General features: G+C 37.7%; 1 protein-coding gene across 1 annotated transcript in view; it reads right to left on the bottom strand.

The window, feature by feature from the left end:
* The window catches only part of mgat4c (mgat4 family member C), a 221,285-nt gene that overhangs the window by 169,517 nt on the left and 31,946 nt on the right, over positions 1-19,822 (bottom strand). Inside the window, exon 3 of the mRNA XM_074676815.1 lies at positions 7,852-7,939. The gene's annotated coding sequence lies outside the window, so the exon portion shown is untranslated. The remainder of the gene's footprint in view (positions 1-7,851; positions 7,940-19,822) is intronic.

Here is a 19,822-nt window from a genome sequence, read left to right as displayed (position 1 = left end):
TATTGTCAGCATGGGGACAAAATGTGTTACACACCCAGGCCTAGTTGAACCAACTCTTAACGAGAACCAGGGACTCTTTAGTGGAAAAGAGCGCTCATACTGTTGAGGTTTCTCCTCATTTTGTCCTTAAATAAACTAACACTTCACTGATCAGCGTCTCTGTTGGTTATCACGGGGCAGTGACGGTTTCCCTGATAACCGTCACCAAGGAGGACCACTTTCAAGGTAGTCCCTCAAAGATCCTGCAACTCCCAGGTACTCACTTTGTTGCTAGGCAACAGCAAAGGCAGTGCCCCCCCTCCTACCCTTCTATCCCCTTTTTTTTTCTCAGGAAAGCAACCTGGCTGTCCAAAATAAATAAAGATGGAAGGAGCACGCGGTGAACCTCTTGAGCGAGGTTAAGTCTCAGGGAATAAGACTCAGCAAACAGCCGCACAGCTCTCTGTTGGTCATCAGCCTCTTTACTCCCAAACAAACAGCTTCATCAGCCTCACAGCTCTAAACCAAGTCTATTATCCTCATTAAACAGCATCCTGAGATGTTAATCAGATGTTTCTGTTTAATTCAACCTGGTATCTTTAGATGAAATGAGAGCAGAGGCTGTTTTTCGTGTCTTGTGTTTTCATAAAGGAAATGTAAGCAAACAGGCTGAGCAGATCAAAAGGCCTACCAGGCTACCAACAACATTACCAAGGACTCCTTATCAAAGACGGCCGCTTTATCTCATTAGAGCAGGCGAGGAGAAGGGGAAAAAAGCTGCGGCTCCGAAGGGAAATGAAACAGTTTTGCTTGTATTTGCTTTGTTATTTAGCTGGAACAGCTCAAATTAATTACTCTCATCTTCCTCACTCGATTCATTATTCCAGCTGTAAACACATTAGTCAAATGAAATGTCTCCCAGCACACCTGGCATTCTTATCTTCCCCGCAGAAGACGGCGGCTGGTTCAGGTTTCCAGCACGCTGCGAGCAGAGTATTAAAGAAACCCAGCTCCGTTTCTGGGATAGGCTACCTGCCGCCTCTTCCACCGATAGCTGCCTCCCAGGAAGCCTTAATGTATGAGATTTGTCAGTGTCAATTTCCCAGCTAATCTCTCTGGTCCACCTCGCCGCTGCCTCCGCCGCCCATTCATCCTGCTGCTCTGTCTCTACCTGCTCACTCCATCCCGGGAAGGGTAGGAGGATAAGGAGGCGGCAGGCGGGAAGCGGGGAGAGGAAACACGTCTGTGACAGCTGCTGCTGCAGCGTGACCCCGCGTGTGCAGCCGGCAGAGATGATACAGATCCAGAGGAAGCAGAGCCGGCTTCATGAATACTTATTTACTCCTCCATTAACGGCACGTGGTTTGTTGTTCTCCCAGGAGACACTGCTCTTTTCTTTTTCCTCTGGAGATGTAGACGTTTTTCCTGGGCCAACAAAGTTCCTTTATTAAACCGTAGAAGCTGAAATTTAAAAAAAAATAAGGCTGGGACTATGAAAACAAAACACATTTGACGTCTGTAAGTCTCTAAAAGTTGTGCAGCCGTAAAAAAAAAGAAAAGGTTCAACTTGATCAGGGGTCTGCAAACTTTACTTTAATAGGATTAAAGTCATTCAGGAGCCACAAAATCTACTTTATCTTCACAATAAAGACAAAAAGTGGATAAAATTTAATACAGTTAAAATCTAATAAATGGTAATCTAAAAAAAGTTTTGTTTTCAGTAATAAAATTGTACGTATGATGTCTTATTTTTTCATTTTTTTCCAACACTTGCAAAAAAAAAAAAAAAAAAAAAATTAGGAAGATGTGTAAATTTTAAAAATATTTAAAATGTAAAAAAAAGTGAATATATTAAAAAAAAAAAAATTCAAGAATTTGCAAATTAAAAAAAATAAAATAAAATTTTGCAAAGATTTTAAGAACTTTTGTAAAACAAGAAACTTTTTACAATTTTTAATTTTTGTAATTAAAAAAAAATCTAGAATATCTAAAAAAATATATTTATCTTAAAATCCTGCCATTTTTTTAAAAGTTTTTTAAATTAAAAAATATACATTTGAAACATTTGCAAAAAATCAATTGTAAACAAAGGTGAAAAATAAATAAATAAATAAAAACATTCCATTAACTGTTAGGAAATTAAGAAATCTGAAAAACTTAAAAAAAAAAATTAAATTTTTTTTTGATCCAAATATAACCCAGTGTATTCGCTGCAATTTGAGGATTCACAAATGTCTGATATTCCTTAAATAAACCACATAGATTTACGCAACTGTTGGAAAACACTAGAAGAATCTAAGATACAGGAATTTTCCCTACATTTATATAGACCAGTGAATGAAAATGGTTGTTTTAGCCTAAAAAAGAAGCAGAATGTGTTTTGATTCAGTTTTGAGAGTTTCGCCATAGGAGATTTTTTGGAGGAAAGTCTGAGGATTTTTTTTTTTTTTTTTTTACATTGATATCTGATGAATTAGCCTAAAAAACTAGCTTGATGACACATACATTTCATAATTGATTTTAATGGCACTCCCTCGCCACCTTCTGGCTTGGAGTGTTTCACTGTTGTAAGTTACTTTTAGTGAGGCGTGTGTTTGTTTTGGACTACAACTTTTAACTGGATACAACTAGGGATGGGTATCGAATTCGGTATTTTTTTAAGTACCAACCAAATTTTACCAAAGTACCGGGTATCGATTCACGTTAAACCAAAAGATACCATGTTTAGGTACCTAAATGCATCCTTGTGACTGTGAGGGAGTGAAAGAGTAGGTGATTTTCCATGCTTGACATGAACACAGCATTACAAGGTTATAATTCATTTCATTTCATTTTACTCCGCTTATCTGGGTCTGGGTCGCGGGGGCAGCAGTGCCATCAGCGAAGACCAATGACCTCTGTCCCCGTCCACTACCACCAGCTCCTCTGAGGGGATACCAAGGTTTTCCCAGGCCATTTAAGAGATATAATCTCTCCACCGTGTCCTGGGTCTACCCCAGGGTCTCCTCCCAGTTGGACATGCCTGAAACACCTCTTCAGGGAAGCGTCCAGGAGTCACCCTCCCCAGATGCCTGAACCACCTCATCTAGCTCCTCTCAATATGGAGGAGCAGCGGCTCTACTCCGAGCCTCTCCCAGGTGTCCGAGCTCCAAACCATATCTCTAAGGCTGAGAAAGCTCATTTCAGCCGCCTGGATCTGGGATCTTGTTTTTTCGGTCACTACCCACAGCTCGTGGCCATGGGTGAGGGTCGGAACATATAAGGTTATATATTGAAGAATAAATATGTGAAATTACTTTTTTTTTTCATTAAACAAATTGATAATTTTTACCACATAAACACAAAAAAGTACCATACATTGGTACCGTTGAGTACCGGCTATATGTAGTGCTATCGGCAGCCTGGTGCTCCAACATACCTGTAAGCTAACATGACAACAAGCTAACTGTCAGTTTGTACAGACAATGTTTTCTATCTCTGACTTTAAGAAGTTATTAGGATTGTTAGATTGTCCAATCAGAGGCACAGCTCAGGTCACGTGACTGGCGGGCTGCTTGAAAAATAAATCACAGCCCAAATAGATTAGCCCTTTTAGCCTTTAGCTCATGCTCTATCTCTCTCCTGTTTCTCTTTCTTCTGCTCTTCTGTCCTTTTTCTGTCTGACAGTTAGGCTCCAGTGTCCACCATCACTACAAAATTAATCACAGAAATCATTTTCAGCAGAGAAAAACACAGATCTCTCTTCTCTCTGATAAACTTCATCAGGCATATTTTCCATATTTCCTTTGACTTGACTGTAAGCTCACAGAGAGATCTTTGTTATGTTGTTTGTGTGGATATGGACGGACAGGAAACACTAAGAATCAAACAGCCATAACACGACATATGCTTTAAAATACTCCAAACTACTTCATGAGCTCCAAAGGTTGGAGGGAAACCATTGAAACTCTGAACACGTCCGGGAGAAAAATGTGTGACAAGACTATCAAAAAGAGTTCTGTAAAATAAATCAAGTCCAACATTATTTTGGGATTTTCTCCCCGTCTTTGATAGGACAGAACCCAGCAGGGAATTTACAGAACAAGAAAATGTGTGATCAACATTTAAACTGAAAAAAAAAAAAAAAAACACAGGAGAGGAAAAGTTCCAGTCTAAAAATAACTCCCCCAGCTCAGAGGAAGCTGCAACTTCTCTCTCCTCGTCGCTGAAGTTTGAATGTCGTCCCTTGAAGTCTGAAGCTAATGTAAGTCAAGGTCTTCATTTAATGTTTGCAGAATTATTTTAATTAAGTGTCGTGATATTATTGGCCAGGAGGCTCCGCAGCACACTAGCATCCAACAGTAATGAGCCGAGAACGGAGGATTCAGACTTTTTTTTTTTCAAACTTGGCCTAAATTAGCATTTTTCCCTCTGCAGATCTCAGGGCAAATTACACCTCAGTGCCTGCCAAAGTCTGCTCCGCCGCTGAAACTTCACTTCCTCCTTCCCTGAGTTACGCTGCTTTCTGACACAGTGAAAACAGCAGGTTTGCTATTCAGGAGCCAGGGCAATAAATTTGTAACAAAAAGCTTTTCTTTCTCTATTGATTAGCCCTTTCTCCTTCCTTTCTGTGTGTGTGTGTGTGTGTGTGTGTGTGTGTGTGTGTGAGTGTGTCAGAGTGCTGGATGTGGCTGCTCCGGCTAACGGTGCTCTGAGCTCCTCTGGGGTTTAGAAAAGACTCTGTTACCTCGGTGCAGTGTCTCATCTCTCAGGTTAGACTCATACACACACATTTATAAGATTCCCAGGTATTAATGCGTTTCATTCTCAGGACAAGGATCAGTTTTTAAAACAAGCTTTCCAACAGGGCCGTATTCAGTCGTTAGGGGGCCCAAGCCTAACCCAGTCATTGGGGCCCTCCATGTCCTTGAATACGTAAGCTAAGCCACTTTTTCCTGCATTTGAAATCTTAAACAGTTATTTGACAGCTTAGGTTAGAAGTTAAATAATCATGTTTAAGATAATATGCATTTGTCCCACAGTGGGAAAATTCACAGAGTTACAGCAGCAAACAAGAAAGTATGAAGTGAAAAACATTACGATAAGAAAATATTGAATAAAATAATCTAGTAAAGAAAAATATGTACATATCAAGCATAACATTAAAAAAAGTGTAAAAAATAAATAAAAATATTGTAAAAAAAAAAAAAAAAAAGTATTTCAAATAAATAAATCTGTCTATGCTGCAGCTAGAGATTAAAAATAATAATAATAAAAAAATAAAAATAAAAGATAAATAAATAAAATCTAATAACTACCAGGCCAATAACTATCAGTCCATAACAGAAAATTACTACGATAGGTCCACACTGCAAAAAACTGAAATCAAGGTATTTAAAGACGAAAATGAGGTCAGAATTACTTTACACAATTAAAAAAAGTAAAGTAAGTAAGTAAACAAGTGAAAAATCTGCCAGTGGGGTAAAAGAAATGTGCTTTTCAAGACTAGAATAATGTTTTAATACAAGAAACTTTTCTCTTGTTCAATTAGCAGATTTTTTTTCTACTCATTACAAGCAATTCAGACCCAAATTTTGTCTTTAAATAACTTAAAACAAGACATTTTTCCGGACTGGTCAGGTGAATGTGGATCAGATCAAGTCCAAAAAGACATTTTTACTGGAAAAAAGACAAAAACACTTGAGAAGATTTCAGTTTTTTTGCAGTGCAGCATCCAATATTGGAGGTGACCTGCTCCCTATAAGATCTGAACTGCTGGCAGTGAATGCTGCATTGAAGCACCATTGTCATTAATTGAAAAAAAGAAAAAGTTATTATTATAATAATAAAAAAAACTTTCTGACTGGAAAAACTTAAGAGGTTTTTTTTTCCTCATGTTTGAAAAAACTTGTGAACTTTAACATAATTCTGGTAGTAACTGACTTCATTGCAAAAGAAATGAAATCTCATCAAGTAAAATTGTTTTTTTAGACTCAATATGAGCTACATCCACCTGACCAGTCCAGAAAAATGTCTTGTTTTAAGTTATCCAAAGACGAAGATAAAGTCTGAATTGCTGTAACAAGTTACAAATAAAATCTGCCGATGGAACAAGTAAAATTTGCTCAGAAATTAGAATAATGTCTTACTATAAATAACTTTTCCCCAAGTCATTTTTCTACTGAAAATAAGACAAAATCACAAGATTTCAGTTTGTTGTTTGTTGAACTGACATCCTCAATAGAAATATGAACCCAGAAAAGCAGAAAGAAGGACCAGCAAACATGGGAATATTAAATTTCTGTCACACTCTAAATGCAGCACAACGTGCTCTCAGCACAGCATGTTTACACTTCAAAACACAAAAACACGGAGTCAACAGTGTGGGACTTCTTCAAAGTTTCTGAAGAAGACAGTTTTTCCAGGAATGTTCCATGAGGAGGAGAAGGGAGCAGCTTCAATACTTCAAACTTTATCAGCCACCTGAAGCGTAACCGTCTGTTCGGACAGCTAGGAAGCTAAAGACGCTAGTAACGTACGGCTAAACAGGACTTAACACACTTTTGTTGGATAGATAGATAGATAGATAGATAGATAGATAGATAGATAGATAGATAGATAGATAGATAGATAGATAGATAGATAGATAGATAGATAGATAGATAGATATTGCAATATGAATATTGTGCTTTTTTTAGTCTTCTAAAAAAAAATCCCTGTTTTTCTTCTCTTGGTAATTTCAAAAACCCTTGTTTCAGCCTTCTTCTGAAATGCTTGAATTTAGCTCCTGTCTCTTTAAGACTCCCAGCTCCACACACACACCCTTCACTCTGATTGGCCAGCCCTCTGGAGGCCTGTTAGAGGGGCAGATCTTGGGCAGACCTTGGTGTTTAAGGCCCCGCCCTTCTAACATGTGATAAACCAGCTAGGAAATCATTATGCGATGACCACAACGCCACAAAATGTCGTATTTGTAAACACAGGGTGCTGAAAGATTAATTAACTCCTGAATGATCTTCAGACTGACAAGGGAAATGTGTTAATGATACAAAATCCTGCAGCAACTTCTAACATAAAGCCTGTGTAGATGTGCTAAAACTGCAGTTATTTTAGTGTCCACTAGAGGCTTTATGCAGAAACAGCAGAAACCACATACACACCCATTCAAAAAGCCGATCTTCACAGCAGAAATACACAAGTTTGCCGCCTGGTTTAAAACACGATTTCAGTCTGAATGGACCATTTCTCTATCAGCACGCTCTGAACAGGAAGAAGTTATTATGTCTTTTTCACTTTAACGATATTTAACTGATGGGTTTTGCCCATATAAGGGCATGGCGTCCTTGAGTCACAGGTGGGTGAAGCTGTTAGCGAGGAGGCTAAAGACTCACCTCACTCACCGTATGATCTTTATATCTGTGCAATTATGAGTGGAGCTAAAAACCATCACTGAACACTGAGGATTATAATAACATCAATAACTGAGCAACAGAAGTGGCCCAGCAGGGGGTTCATCACTTTAAAGAGAACATCTCACCAAGATGGGGCTGCAAAAACTGAAATCTAATGAAGTGTTTGAGTCTTATTTTTAGTAAAATTGACGTATTAGACTTAATATGAGACATATTCACTTGAAATGTCCAGAAAAATGTCTGATTTCAAGAAATTGAAAAACAGAAATCTGTAGATCAAGTTTCCTGAACTGTGAAAAGACACAAACACTTGCTTTGATTTCAGTTTTTGCAGCTTCTTATGTAACGTCGCAGCAATTCTTCAACAGTTAAAAACAGAAGAGTGTTGCAGCCAGGAGCGAGGAGTGACAAGAGAGAGCTGCCAAGGTAGAGGTGTGTGTGTGTGTGTGTGAATGTGTGTGTCGCATTCTCTTATTCTTACCTTGACATTAATAATTCATCCGGCTGCATTCCATTAAGACGTGTAGGAGCTGGAGCATCATGTGTCCGGGCTCTCTGCAGTGTGTCTGCTGCAAAACACAAAGGAAGACACCGAGTCACAAAAACATAACAAAAGGCGGCTCGGAGAGGAGAGAAATTTAATTTAGGAAGGATAAAATACGGTGACAGTACAGGGGGAGCTGAGAGGGCTGCAACTGACGATTATTTTTGACATTGACTGATCTATCTCTTAATTAATGACAGTTATTTTGTGTTTAACCCTAATTTGGACTCTGTTTTTACCTGATGCATGTTAATGTCGTTTCTCCTTCCTTTAAATGTCAAATAATTAAACAGATGACTCAGCAAATGACACACTAAATAAGGTTTACAGTCCCCGTTCTGCATTAACAGTGTTGAGAATTACGGCGTCAAAACTTTTTTCCAGTTACGGGTAATCTAATTAATTTCTAGCTGTTACCAACAGTTAACAATCATGTTGACATGTCTTAAACAAAGAGCTGATGCTAAAGGAAACTTTTCAGCAACAAATATCACACAGCTACCTGTGTGTGTCTGTGTAACCTGCAGTCAGAGAGGATCTCATGCAGTGTCTTTGGATCAAACCAACTCCAGGGAGAGGGGGGATGCTTTTCCAGGTTTGAATGTATGGCACATTATGGCCCCGAGCAAAACATGCTCAAAAACTGATTTTTTTTTTTTTTTTACGGCATACCATTTCTATATTTTACTTTTTTTTCTTCTCTTTTTTTTTTGAGAAAAAAGTCACGATTCTGATTTTTTTTTTTACCAGAAAAAAATAGTCTAAGAATTTTCTGTTTTTTTTTTTTTTGTTTGTTTTTTTTTTTTGGTCAGTGGTCCTTACCCTCCCCTGTAGAAAGCTTTAACAGAAAAGTCATTTTATATCATCATTCTTTTTGTGTGTTTTAATACACTTTAAAGTATATTAACATTGTTTCCAGAGGGAGTTAATAACTTTGATGAGTTAGTATTTGAATATTTGGAGGTTTAAATATTTTCCCTACAGCACCTTATATCTGTGACCATAGCTACGTTTCAGTTTCTCTTCTCTGTGTGTGCTCCTCTATCATAGATGGAAAAGGCAAAAACAGACCTTTCAACATTATGTCCCAGAGCAAAACCTGCTGAAAAACTGATATGTTTTCTTTTGAAAAATTAAAGTTTTTTCAAAAAAGTAACGCAAGAATTACTTTCCCAGGAACTTATAACATTTTTGGAGGAGTAATTTTGTTACTAATCGAATTACTTTTTTGGGAAAGTAACAAGTAACTGTGACAAATTACTTTTTTAAAGTGTTTTGCCAAACACTGTAAATATGAAAGCTATGAAAGAGTATTAGTGCCACTGAATTAAAAAAAAAAAAGTCTATTTTTTTATCACTATTACAATTTTTTACTTTTACAATATACTTTTCATTTTATTACTTTTTTTTACTTAAAAAAAAAAAACTCAGAATTTTCTCTGAGTTTAGACAATTTTTTTTTTTTTTTACCAGAAAAACATAGCCTGAAAAAATTTTTGGACTTTTTTTTCCCAGTGGTCATAATCCTCCCGTGTAGAAAGTTTTAACAGTGGAGTCAGTTTATATATTTGTTATGTTTTTTCGTACACTTTCAAGTATTTTTACAGTGTCTGTGAGTTTGATGAGTAAGTTTTTGTATATTAGGGGCTTTAAATATTTTCCCTACAGCACCTTATATCTGTGACCATAGTTAAGTTTCAGTTTCTTTTCTCTATGTGTGTTCCTCTCACTCGCTTTGCTCATGAGCACTTCAACCCCCCCTCCATCACATAAACGTTCTCACTTTCAAAACGTTATCGGAGTTTTGACAGGAATTTGTGACTCAAATCCTGAAAAACTGTTTACAATGGAGAGCAAAAAAACACAAGTGAACTTTTATTTCTCCAAATCATGATGAGCATTTACCACCTGGTTTTTGATACCAGTGTTTGACAAAAACAATCATACGACCTGTGGACTTTAAAAAAAATATCATATCAATGAATTTTTAAAGTTGGCACAATTGATTATGTCGACTAATCAATGTAAAATCCGCTGGAAATGAACATTTTAGAATGAAGGATCATTTTTCAAAGTCATAATTTACAGTTTTCTGTAAATCAAACAAATTATGATCTATTTAAGTTTTGCACACATTTTTTTCCTGGTTTATGGATGTTCCTGGGAAAATAAGCCAGCAAATATCTCTGCAACATGATGCTGTGTGTGCAAAATCAAACACCATGCATCACCCAGCAGGAGCAGGATCTTAAAGGTTAAAGACGGAGGAATAAAAGCGTATTCTTTCCTCCTCTCTTCTTCACTTGTTGTTTGAAAGTCAAAAGCCACACCTGACCATAAATCAGGCCTTTGCATAATTTTATGACACCTGACCTGCCAATCCGTCTCCTTCTGCTGAGCACTAACTGTGATAAAACTTCATCTGCTACTTGTCAGAAAAGCGCGTTAACATCTCTCTGTAACGCGTCCAAAAACCCCCTCGGAGAAAAGAGACATCCTGCAGTTTTGTTTTATGCCGGAGTTTCTGGATCCCATTCTTTTACGACGCATTGATTTATCTCCCCGCTCGGCATAAGGCCATCAATCCGCCGCGCATGGCATTACGGCTCGTTCAGGGCTGTCTGGGGAGGAATTATCACGCTCGATGATGGCGATGAGTAAAAACTCATAGAACAGATGCACGCCTGATGTTGGATTCAAAGCACAATGCAACATTACACTTCAAAGCGCAGCGGGCTCTCTGGAGGCTGGCTGCTTGAAGGTGCCGAGCAGCGTTTCTGCAGGAGTCTGGAAATCCTCAGTAATTCAAAGGAATCTGACGAGCAGGAGTTTTAATTACATACATCCAAGCTGTGCTGGTGACCGGCGGAAAAAAACAACAAATCACAAATCACAAGCATTCCTCCTCCAGTTTCAAACCAACTACTTCATCAGACATCAGAGCTGGGCGATAATTTCTGTCCATTTTTTACTACCTTTAAAGAAAACAATGAAGACAAATGACAGTTTTGACAGACATAACTAAAAACAGGAATTAATTTATTTTAAAATTTTCTGTTTTTGAGATACTACATTATAAAAACAGGATTTCCCATGATGCTCTGCTGCATGATTTGTTGCTGCATTTTTTTGCTGCGGGGTAAATACAGGTAAGGTAGCTTTTTAGTGTGTTTCAATTAACAGTTGCATGCTTCATGTTTCTTTATCGAGATGACGAAAGATTTTCAGAACTTCCTTTACTTTTCAGATTAAAAAATAAAAAAATAAATAAAAAATCCTGTTCTTAATAGAAAATTATTTCATAAAAACAGGAGGATTTTTTTTATTTTATTTTCAGGTGAATGCAATATGACACTGCACCATTTTATATATTTGAAATTTTAAAAAAGCTTTAAAAAAATGTACAGTGGCGCTATTCAGTTTTATTCTACTTTTAAATGGTTTTAATGAAAAACAAACAAACAAAAAAGCTGTAGCCTGTTAATCCTGTAATTTTTAACAAAAATAAGCAAAAATAAAATGCTATTTGTGGGCTTTAAGTGTGGGCTAACAACATTCATGCCTCCCTGCATAGGTCAGTGCTGTGTTCAGGGCACCCTAGTCTAAAAAGTCAGGACATGCTCCTGCTTGTCAGAGTGCACTGCAAAAAACTGAAATCTTATCAAGTGTTTTTGTCTTATTTTAAGTAAAAATGTTCTTGTTATACTTGGTATGAGCCAAATTCACCTGACAAGGCCATAAAAATGTTTTATTTTAAGTTATTTAGAGACAATTTTTATTACTATTACAATTTATTACTTTAACAACATACTGATTATCTAATTAATATTCTTTATTTTTTTTAAATTTTATTTTAATGTATTTATTTATTTTTTTTTTTTTTTAGAAAAAGTCAGTATTCTTAATAGTTTTTGTTTAGAATTCAGATTTTTTTTTCTTTTTTTTTTACAAGAAAAAAATTGTCTAAGAAACTTTTTGGACTATATTTTTTAGTGGTCCTAGTCTTCCACTGTAGAAAGCTTTAACAGTGGTGTCAATTTATATATTGATGTTAATTTGTGCAGTTTAAAATATGTTTGCAATGTTTGTTAGTTTGATGAGTAAGTATTTGTATATATGGAGCTTTAAATATTTTCCCTACAGCACCCCAGTTTCTCTTCTCCGTAATTCAATTACTTTTTTTGGGAAAGTAACAAGTGACCATGACAAATTACTTAGAGACAAAAATGAGGTCTGAATTGCTGTAACAAGTGAAAAAAAATCTGCCAATTGAACATGAAAGTTTGCTAGAAAATTTGCTTAAAACTAGAATTATGTCTTAATTCAAGTAACTTTTCTTTTAAAACCTGAAGTAAGATATTTTTCTGGACTGCTCGGGTGAATGTGGCTCATATCAAGTCTAAACAGACATTTTCTACTGAAAATAAGACAAAAAACACTTGATAAGAGTTAATCCATCTGCTCATCAGCAGATGGATTTAGGCTTAACCAAGAGTTCAGTTTGTGGAACAGTTGTAATCCTGTCTACCTCCCCGCAGTTTATTTTTACAAATCATGATCTGTCCATATCACCAAAAAGAGGTTTTCTTCAGTAGAGTGGGGGAGTTCTGAAAACAACTTTGGTTTATTTCTTCACTATCATTAATAATCAGCAGGTGAATGTAAAAAGGTCTTTGCTTCGTAAATGTTTCAGTCAAAGAACTTAATCAAACTCCTGAAAAGGGACAGACAGAAAACAGAGGATTGAAGGACAGGAGTTAAAATAATTACTGACTAAAGGTCTGGCTTATAGCCCAAGCCTAATAATTATGTACAAAAAGTGAAGGACTCGACATCCCCAAATCTGAAAATGCCTCCTTTAGTTTTCACTCAATGACCCTTCAACAAAAGGTAAACTCTGCTTTCATTAGCTGCAGTTTCAGGAGGAAAGTCCACTTTTCTGCTCCTCTCAGCCGCCGCTGAAGCTTTAAATGCTGGACTGGGAGCCAAATGTGCAGCTGGGAGCACGTTAATGCGACACAGTTCTGTTTTCCTTCTTCATCGCTGAGATAGACTTAAAAAAACTGCAGCTTTATGCTTTACATTATCACATAATAACACCACTTATCTGCTCTGAGAATCTCTTTAATGAGCCAAAAACTCTGAGTCTCTCAGCAGAGTCCTGAGTCACGTCCAAACTAATGCAACAATAAGCCCGGCCTGCAGTAATAAAGCAAACAGGGGCCTAATAGCTGACCCAGGAGACTTGATTATGCTGTTTTCTGTAACCCATTACAGCCACGCAGGCAGTAAAAAGCCATCATAGTGACAAAACTTCAGCATAATGACTCCTGGTTATTGTGAACAACATGTTAACTAAATGTGTGAAAAGTCCGGAAACAGCAAACTGAACGCTGCGGCATCATTTCAGCTCCAACAGGAGTCGTTTTCACAGTGTATAAATTAACATTTGGCTCCGTAAAGGTCACTTCTTCTCTTCTCGGGTTGTTGTGTTTTTCACTTTCTGGATAAAAAGCAAATATCTGTGAAGGTGTTTAGAGAAACACTTCGCAAACACTAACTTAAAGAGGGGGTATCAAACTTTCCCATGTGTTAAATATGATTATAAAGCAACAATGCTGGATGTTCAGACTGAGCATGTGCAGATTTTCAGACTTCTTTTCTTCTTTAAAGGTGGAGTCTGCAGGATTTTTTCGAAAATAAATAAATTAAAAGTCAACTTTTACAGAAATAATCCAGCTCAATCATCTCCTCTGGGCCTCTATACATGTGTGTCAGCGTCTGTGTCTGCCTTGACCCCCTCCTCTGCCTGGATGTTGATGTCTTGGTTGTGTCAGGACATTTCCAGGTGGAGACAGCGCCCATAGCAAGTGGGGATGCTATCCAGAGCAGCTACGATAGTGGCTGAGTTAGCTTTCTGCTAACCAGGTATGTGTCAAATACTCGTTATTAGCTTGTGCTAACATGCTAAGTCAAGTGCACAGCTCTCGTAGAAACGCATTGCTACAGGTGGTTGCTGGGCTAATGAGTGTGTTTACATAGTCACGGTCAGAGGCTGTGGGTGTGTGCTGCAGCTGGCACTGAGCCAAGGAGGAGGAGCCCAGTTTGAATTTTGTGTTTACAAACAAGTAATGAAAACTTCTGCAGACCTTGCCTTTAAATAACTTGGAATAAGAAGTTTCTCTGGACTGGTCAGGTAAATTTGGCTCAAATTAAGGCTAATGAGATTATTTTTACTAAAAAAAAAAACTAAAATTGTTTGCTGTTTTTGAACTAGATCTCCACCAGATCTTTATGAAAGGATGAGGTTTTTGTGGTCCTTAAACACCTAAATATGCCCATAGCTCCACCTCCAGAGAGCTGGCCAATCAGAGCGAAAGGGGTCTGTGGAGTGGTGAACCTTAAAGGGACAGCAAATAAGTGAAGCTTTTCAGAAAGAGGCTGAAATTGTTTTTTTTAATTTCCGAAGGTAAATAGGAATTTCTTTCATGTAAAGATACTACAGGGACACCAGAGGGACAAATAAGAACTAAAATAAAAAGACAGAACCCACCCTCTTTGAATGGAAACTTTTTCAACCAACACTTTACACTGCAAAAAAACTGAAACCCTATCAAGTGTTTTTGTCTTGTTATAAGTATTCAATCACAGTCCAGAAAAATGTCATGTTTTAAGTTATTTAAAGACAAAATTGAGGTCAATGGAACAAGAGAAAAGTTACTTGTATAAAGACATTTTCTAGCAAATTTTCGAGCAGATTTTTCTTGTTTCAGTGTCAGATTTTTTTACTTGTTACAAGCAATTCAGACCTCAATTTTGTCTTTCAACAACTTAGAATAAGACATTTTTCTGGACTGGTCCGGTGAATATGGCTCGTATTTAGTTTAAAAAGACATTTTCTACATAAATAAGACAAAAACATCTGATAAGATTTCCGTTTTTGTGCAGTGTATGGATACAGGTCGCATAACTGTAAGTTGTAATTAGTAAAATGTCACATTGCTAATGTAATGACCACTCCAAACCACTAGGTGCTGCTGGTTTCGGTTTGCTGGTTGTGTGTGTGTTTTTGTCTTTGAGCGCCAGACGCAGGGTCATCAGGAACTGATAAGACGCACCTGGGCCCAGTGTAGTTCCCGTCTCAAAGGGGGGCAAACGTTTGCTCTGCAGATACTCTAGAGAAGAACTGATAACGTTTTGTCCTTTTTGTAAAAAACTTTGTGTTCAGCATCAGCTTTCTTGTCACGCCACCGTTTTTTTGCTACAGCCTAGGATCCGGGTTGTAACACTACGTTTCTGAGTCACAAGAAAAACTTTGATTGTGTTTAAATCAGTTTTGATTGTTAAGTATTATTGTCTTTGACACAACAAGATGTTATTTCACACAAAAGGCTGAAATATTTCATAAAGATGCACTGATTCACACTGAAAATATGAAGTTTTATCAAATATTTTGTCTTTTTCCAGAAGAAAATGTCTTTTTGGACATAATATGAGCCACATTCACCTGACCAGTCCAGAAAAATGTCTTGTTTCAAATTATTTAAAGACTAAAATCAGGTCAAAAAAAAAGAAAAGTTACTTGAACCTAGAATGATGTCTTAATACAAGTAACTTTACTCTTGCTCCATTGGCAGATTGTTTTTTACTTGTTACAGCAATTTAGACCTGATTTTAGTCTTTAAATAACTTGAAATAAGACATTTTTCTGGACTGGTCAGGTGAATGTGGCTCATACTAGGTCTAAAAAGACATTTTCTAATGAAATTAAGACAAAAACACTTGATAAGATTTCAGTTTTTCCAGTGTAGTTTTGCCCATTGCTCCACCTCCTGAGGGCTGGCCAATCAGAGCGAAGGGGGTTTGTGGAGTGTTAAGCTTTAAAGAGACAGCAGCTAAAGCAAATGAAAACTTTTCCTTTCTACAGTTTATGTATAAAAGTAAATATTAAAGGTTAAGAGGTAGAAACATTTTCTCTTTTTAAAGCTAATGTGAAAAAAGCTGAATTGGTTTTGTCTTTGAAAATAACAGATGTTGATGTTGTTGAGTTTCATACAGAAAAGAGACGCTGCAAGGACAAAACACGACCACTTAAAGTCCATCATAATACCAGCTTTGCTTCGATTAGCAGAGAAAAGCTGAGGATGTCTCTCAACGACTTCAAGAAGCTGAACCACTCGTCTTCTTTTCCTCCTCGAGTGGAGAGCACCCACTTCTGTCACCTCTGTGTATCATAACTCCATTCAAAGCACAACACGGTGCGTTCAGTCCTGTTTGAACCTGAACGCACTGTAAACCTGCCAGATATTTGCATAATAAAGGGGGGAAGGGGGGGATATTAACGCAGCACGCTTCACAGTCATGCTTAATTCCTGTTCGCCCCACAATGGGAGAAAATATTATCAGTGTTGTCATAAACACAAGTACAAATCCCTGCTGTTACGGCGCTCACACTGAGAGACTTCTGATGTTTGGCAGTCATTTCCATTCCACTGGCAGCATTTGCATTTGTTTGATTTCCAGCAGCAGTATGCAATGTCTCTTTGTGCAACAATTCAGACACAAATAAATGAAGATCCATCCTTCCTCGCTCAGATTATTTATCTCTCTTCTCAAGCTGTCTGAAGTTGGAAAACAGCTTCGAGTTATTCATTACTATTCCCACACCGGTCGCCCACTGCTCCGCCAGCGAGGACCGCAGCCTGCTGACGGCCTGTGCACGCCGTCGTCGAATATCAGCCTTACACAACGGCTAATAAAGGATTTGTTTAGCTGCTTTGGTGTGCTCATACAGGATGAATCACTGTAATGTAATGCACGCCTATAGCTACAACCCCTCTGCTAATCCTTCTGCAGAAAATCAATTTTTCACATCGGCTCCGGCTGCCCTAAGGAAGACGAATCACAAAACTAGTCAAAGCAGCGATCAGAATCAGAGAGACTTGAATCAGACGAGTAAATGCCTCGCGTACAATCAGGAACAAGTCTCTGCCAGATTGAGAACACGCCGTTTCATTCTCATCAAGCCTCTTTAAAAGACAAACACGGTATAATTAGGATGATTAAGACGAGCGGAGACTAAAGGCCAACAGTGTTAACAGAGCTGCTGATAATAAAAAGGATTAGGGGTGATTCACTTACAGAGGCTAATGGCATTTTCAAATCGAGGAAGAGAGAAGAAAAAAACAGGAATTCATTAGCGGCTGTGAGTGACGGCTGCAGTTTCACACACTGTAAAAAAATATATAACATCCTTTTTTTAAGTATTACACCAATAATGGCATACTATGTTTATATCTCATTTTTTAATGGATAAAAATCCTGTTTTTCATCTTTTTTGCTCTCTTAAATCACAGTCAAAAAAGCTGCAAAAATTATCTGTGACTAAATGTGCAGCTTGTTTTATATTATGCAACCAGTCCCCTCCTCACTCATGGTTCCATTAATGATTACGCTTTGACATGTTTGTTGTGACAGCGCCTGTAACCGTGAGTGAGGAGGGAACACTGTGGATTTGAGACACTGCTGTATAGGGGGCACAGCATGTCTGTGCTCCAAGGCGCAGACTGGCTGTCTGTGCTCCACAGCACAGACAGGAAAACATTGATTCAGTATTATACTGAGATGCTTTGACCTGTGATAAACTGTTATTTTTGTTTAAATAAAAATCCTTATTTTAGGTCATTTTGAAGTACAATACGTCTTCCACACCTCCACTGTGGTAGATGGTGCTGAAGGGCTACTGTGCTCTATGTTGCCGACAAAATGTATAAGAAATAAAATCTCAAAGTAATACAGAATATTTTATTCCTAAACTTGATGATGTGGGTTTTAATGCTGTAAACATCAATGTTTTCTCAATAATCTTGGGTCATTTATTTAAAAATCCTTTGAATTTTATTTTTTACAGAGAAGTAGACTGATAAAATAATAATCAGTCATGTTGTGTGCAATATTAGATTTTTTATGAGTAACATTGGTTTCACCAAGTGACATTTATCAGTTTCACCAACTGACCACGTCTTTTAACCAGTATTTTTTTGCAACAGCAAATTAGTTTAATGTGTCTCTATGAAACACTGCATCTGACTTTCATTTTTTCAAACAAAATATAATAGAAAAGATTAATTCAATCCAATAGTTCACTGTGTAGAATATAGCTATATATCACAAAATTGTGATATTATCGTATTGTTAGGTTCCTGCCATTACTCACTCCCACTGTGCTCCACAGCACAGACTGGCTGTCTGTGCTCCACAGCGCAAACCAGCTGTCTGAGTTATGAAAATTTTTTGATACATATTACATTGCAATACTTTGACTTGCGAAAAAAATATATTGAAATTTCAACTCTTAATAAGGATATCTTTGTTAAAATAAAAATTTAAATTTTAGTAAATTGGAAGTACGATATGTTTTTCACATCTTCACTGCAGAAGTTGGGGCCAAAGAGTTACTCTACTATATGTTGGCTATAAACTGTATAATAAATAAATCTCAAAGTTTATTCATAATACTTTATTCCTAAACTTGATGATGTGGGTTTTTATGCTGTAAACATCAATGTTTCACTCTATTCTTGGGTCATTTTGTTTAGAATCATTTGAAGTTTAATGTTTACAGGGTAGTAGACTGATTTTTTGACTCGTTACAAGAAATTCAGACCTCATTTTGTCTTAAAATAACTTGAAGCAAGACATTTTTCTGGACTGGTCAGGTGAATGTGGCTCATATTATGTTGCAAAAGACATTTCTACTGAAAATAAGCCAAAAACACTTGATAAGATTTCAGTGTTTTCAAGTTCAATACTCAACCAGCTGTCTATGTTCCATGGCACAGACCAACTGTCTGTGCTCCACAGCACGGACCAGCTGTCTGTGCTGGCATGGTCCATGTATACAGTGATTTTTACAGTATGTTTAGTGTTAATAAACATTATGAATTGATAAGCTGTGCTGTATTGGTTAATTTTGAAAATGCAGTGGAATAAAGATTACACAGTCAGTCCATGCAGCGTTGCGCAGACAGCCTGTCCCCCAATGCAATACCTTAACATACAGCAGGGCCTTATGTCCAGCGTGTTCCCTCCTCACTCAGGGTTACAAAAACCATGGCAACAAAAAGTACTTGCTTTAAAATAACAGCATTTTTCTGCAGAACTCTTAATGAAAACTTCTGTAAATGTAATGTATTTGCACTTCATTCAAATTAGGGTATATTACTTTAATTTAGCAGCTCTAGTCATCTACCTTTTTTACAGGTTTTTTTCTTACAGTGCAGCAGAGATGAAGAAATTCATCCAACAACAGGTCCCAGGAAAAAAGTCACTTAAAGTGTCACGCTGCCAGGTGAAGGAGGAAGAGAAAACGGTCCCTTCAGGAAAGCAGAGAGCAGATCTGCAGCCGGCAGATGAGCGCTGACCCAATCTGACCCACTTCTCCCTGATTTATGGTTTATGGTCCCTCAGCAGACACAGCTTTGTTCTGGGGGGTCATAAATCTCCTGCACCTCAGAGCCGATCAGCTGACCCTCCAGTCCCCCCTCCTTCCTCCTCCCTGAAACAGACCCATCCACCTGGCTGCAGCCCGGCTCTCAACACAAAGCAGAAATCATCCCACACCACAAGCGCAGGTAGTTAATCACCGGGAGAGGACGGCGGTGCCAAACAGAGCCGCGCCGCGCCGTCGCAATCTCTGACGCACTCACCCGGGACAGCTGAGAGTTTTACCTGCGTGTTACCTCTGCTCCGAGCTCGGGAAGGGTTTCCTTAAAGGTGGGATTAAGTTCTCACTGTTTGCCAGTTCGTTCAGTTTAGTCTTTCTGCCTCCAGCCATGCTGAAAGGGCTGAATTCTGGGTAATTATGAGACACATTAAGTGGTGAGAAGTTGGGTCATTAGACACGCCA

The sequence above is a fragment of the Halichoeres trimaculatus genome, unplaced genomic scaffold, assembly GCF_033239565.1.
Source record: "Halichoeres trimaculatus isolate MK-OKI-2021-1 unplaced genomic scaffold, fHalTri1.1 fHalTri1_scaffold_10, whole genome shotgun sequence".
NCBI classification, from domain to species: Eukaryota; Metazoa; Chordata; class Actinopteri; order Labriformes; family Labridae; genus Halichoeres; species Halichoeres trimaculatus.
Note: the sequence above shows the minus strand (reverse complement) of the source record. Positions and strands in the feature narration are given on the sequence as shown.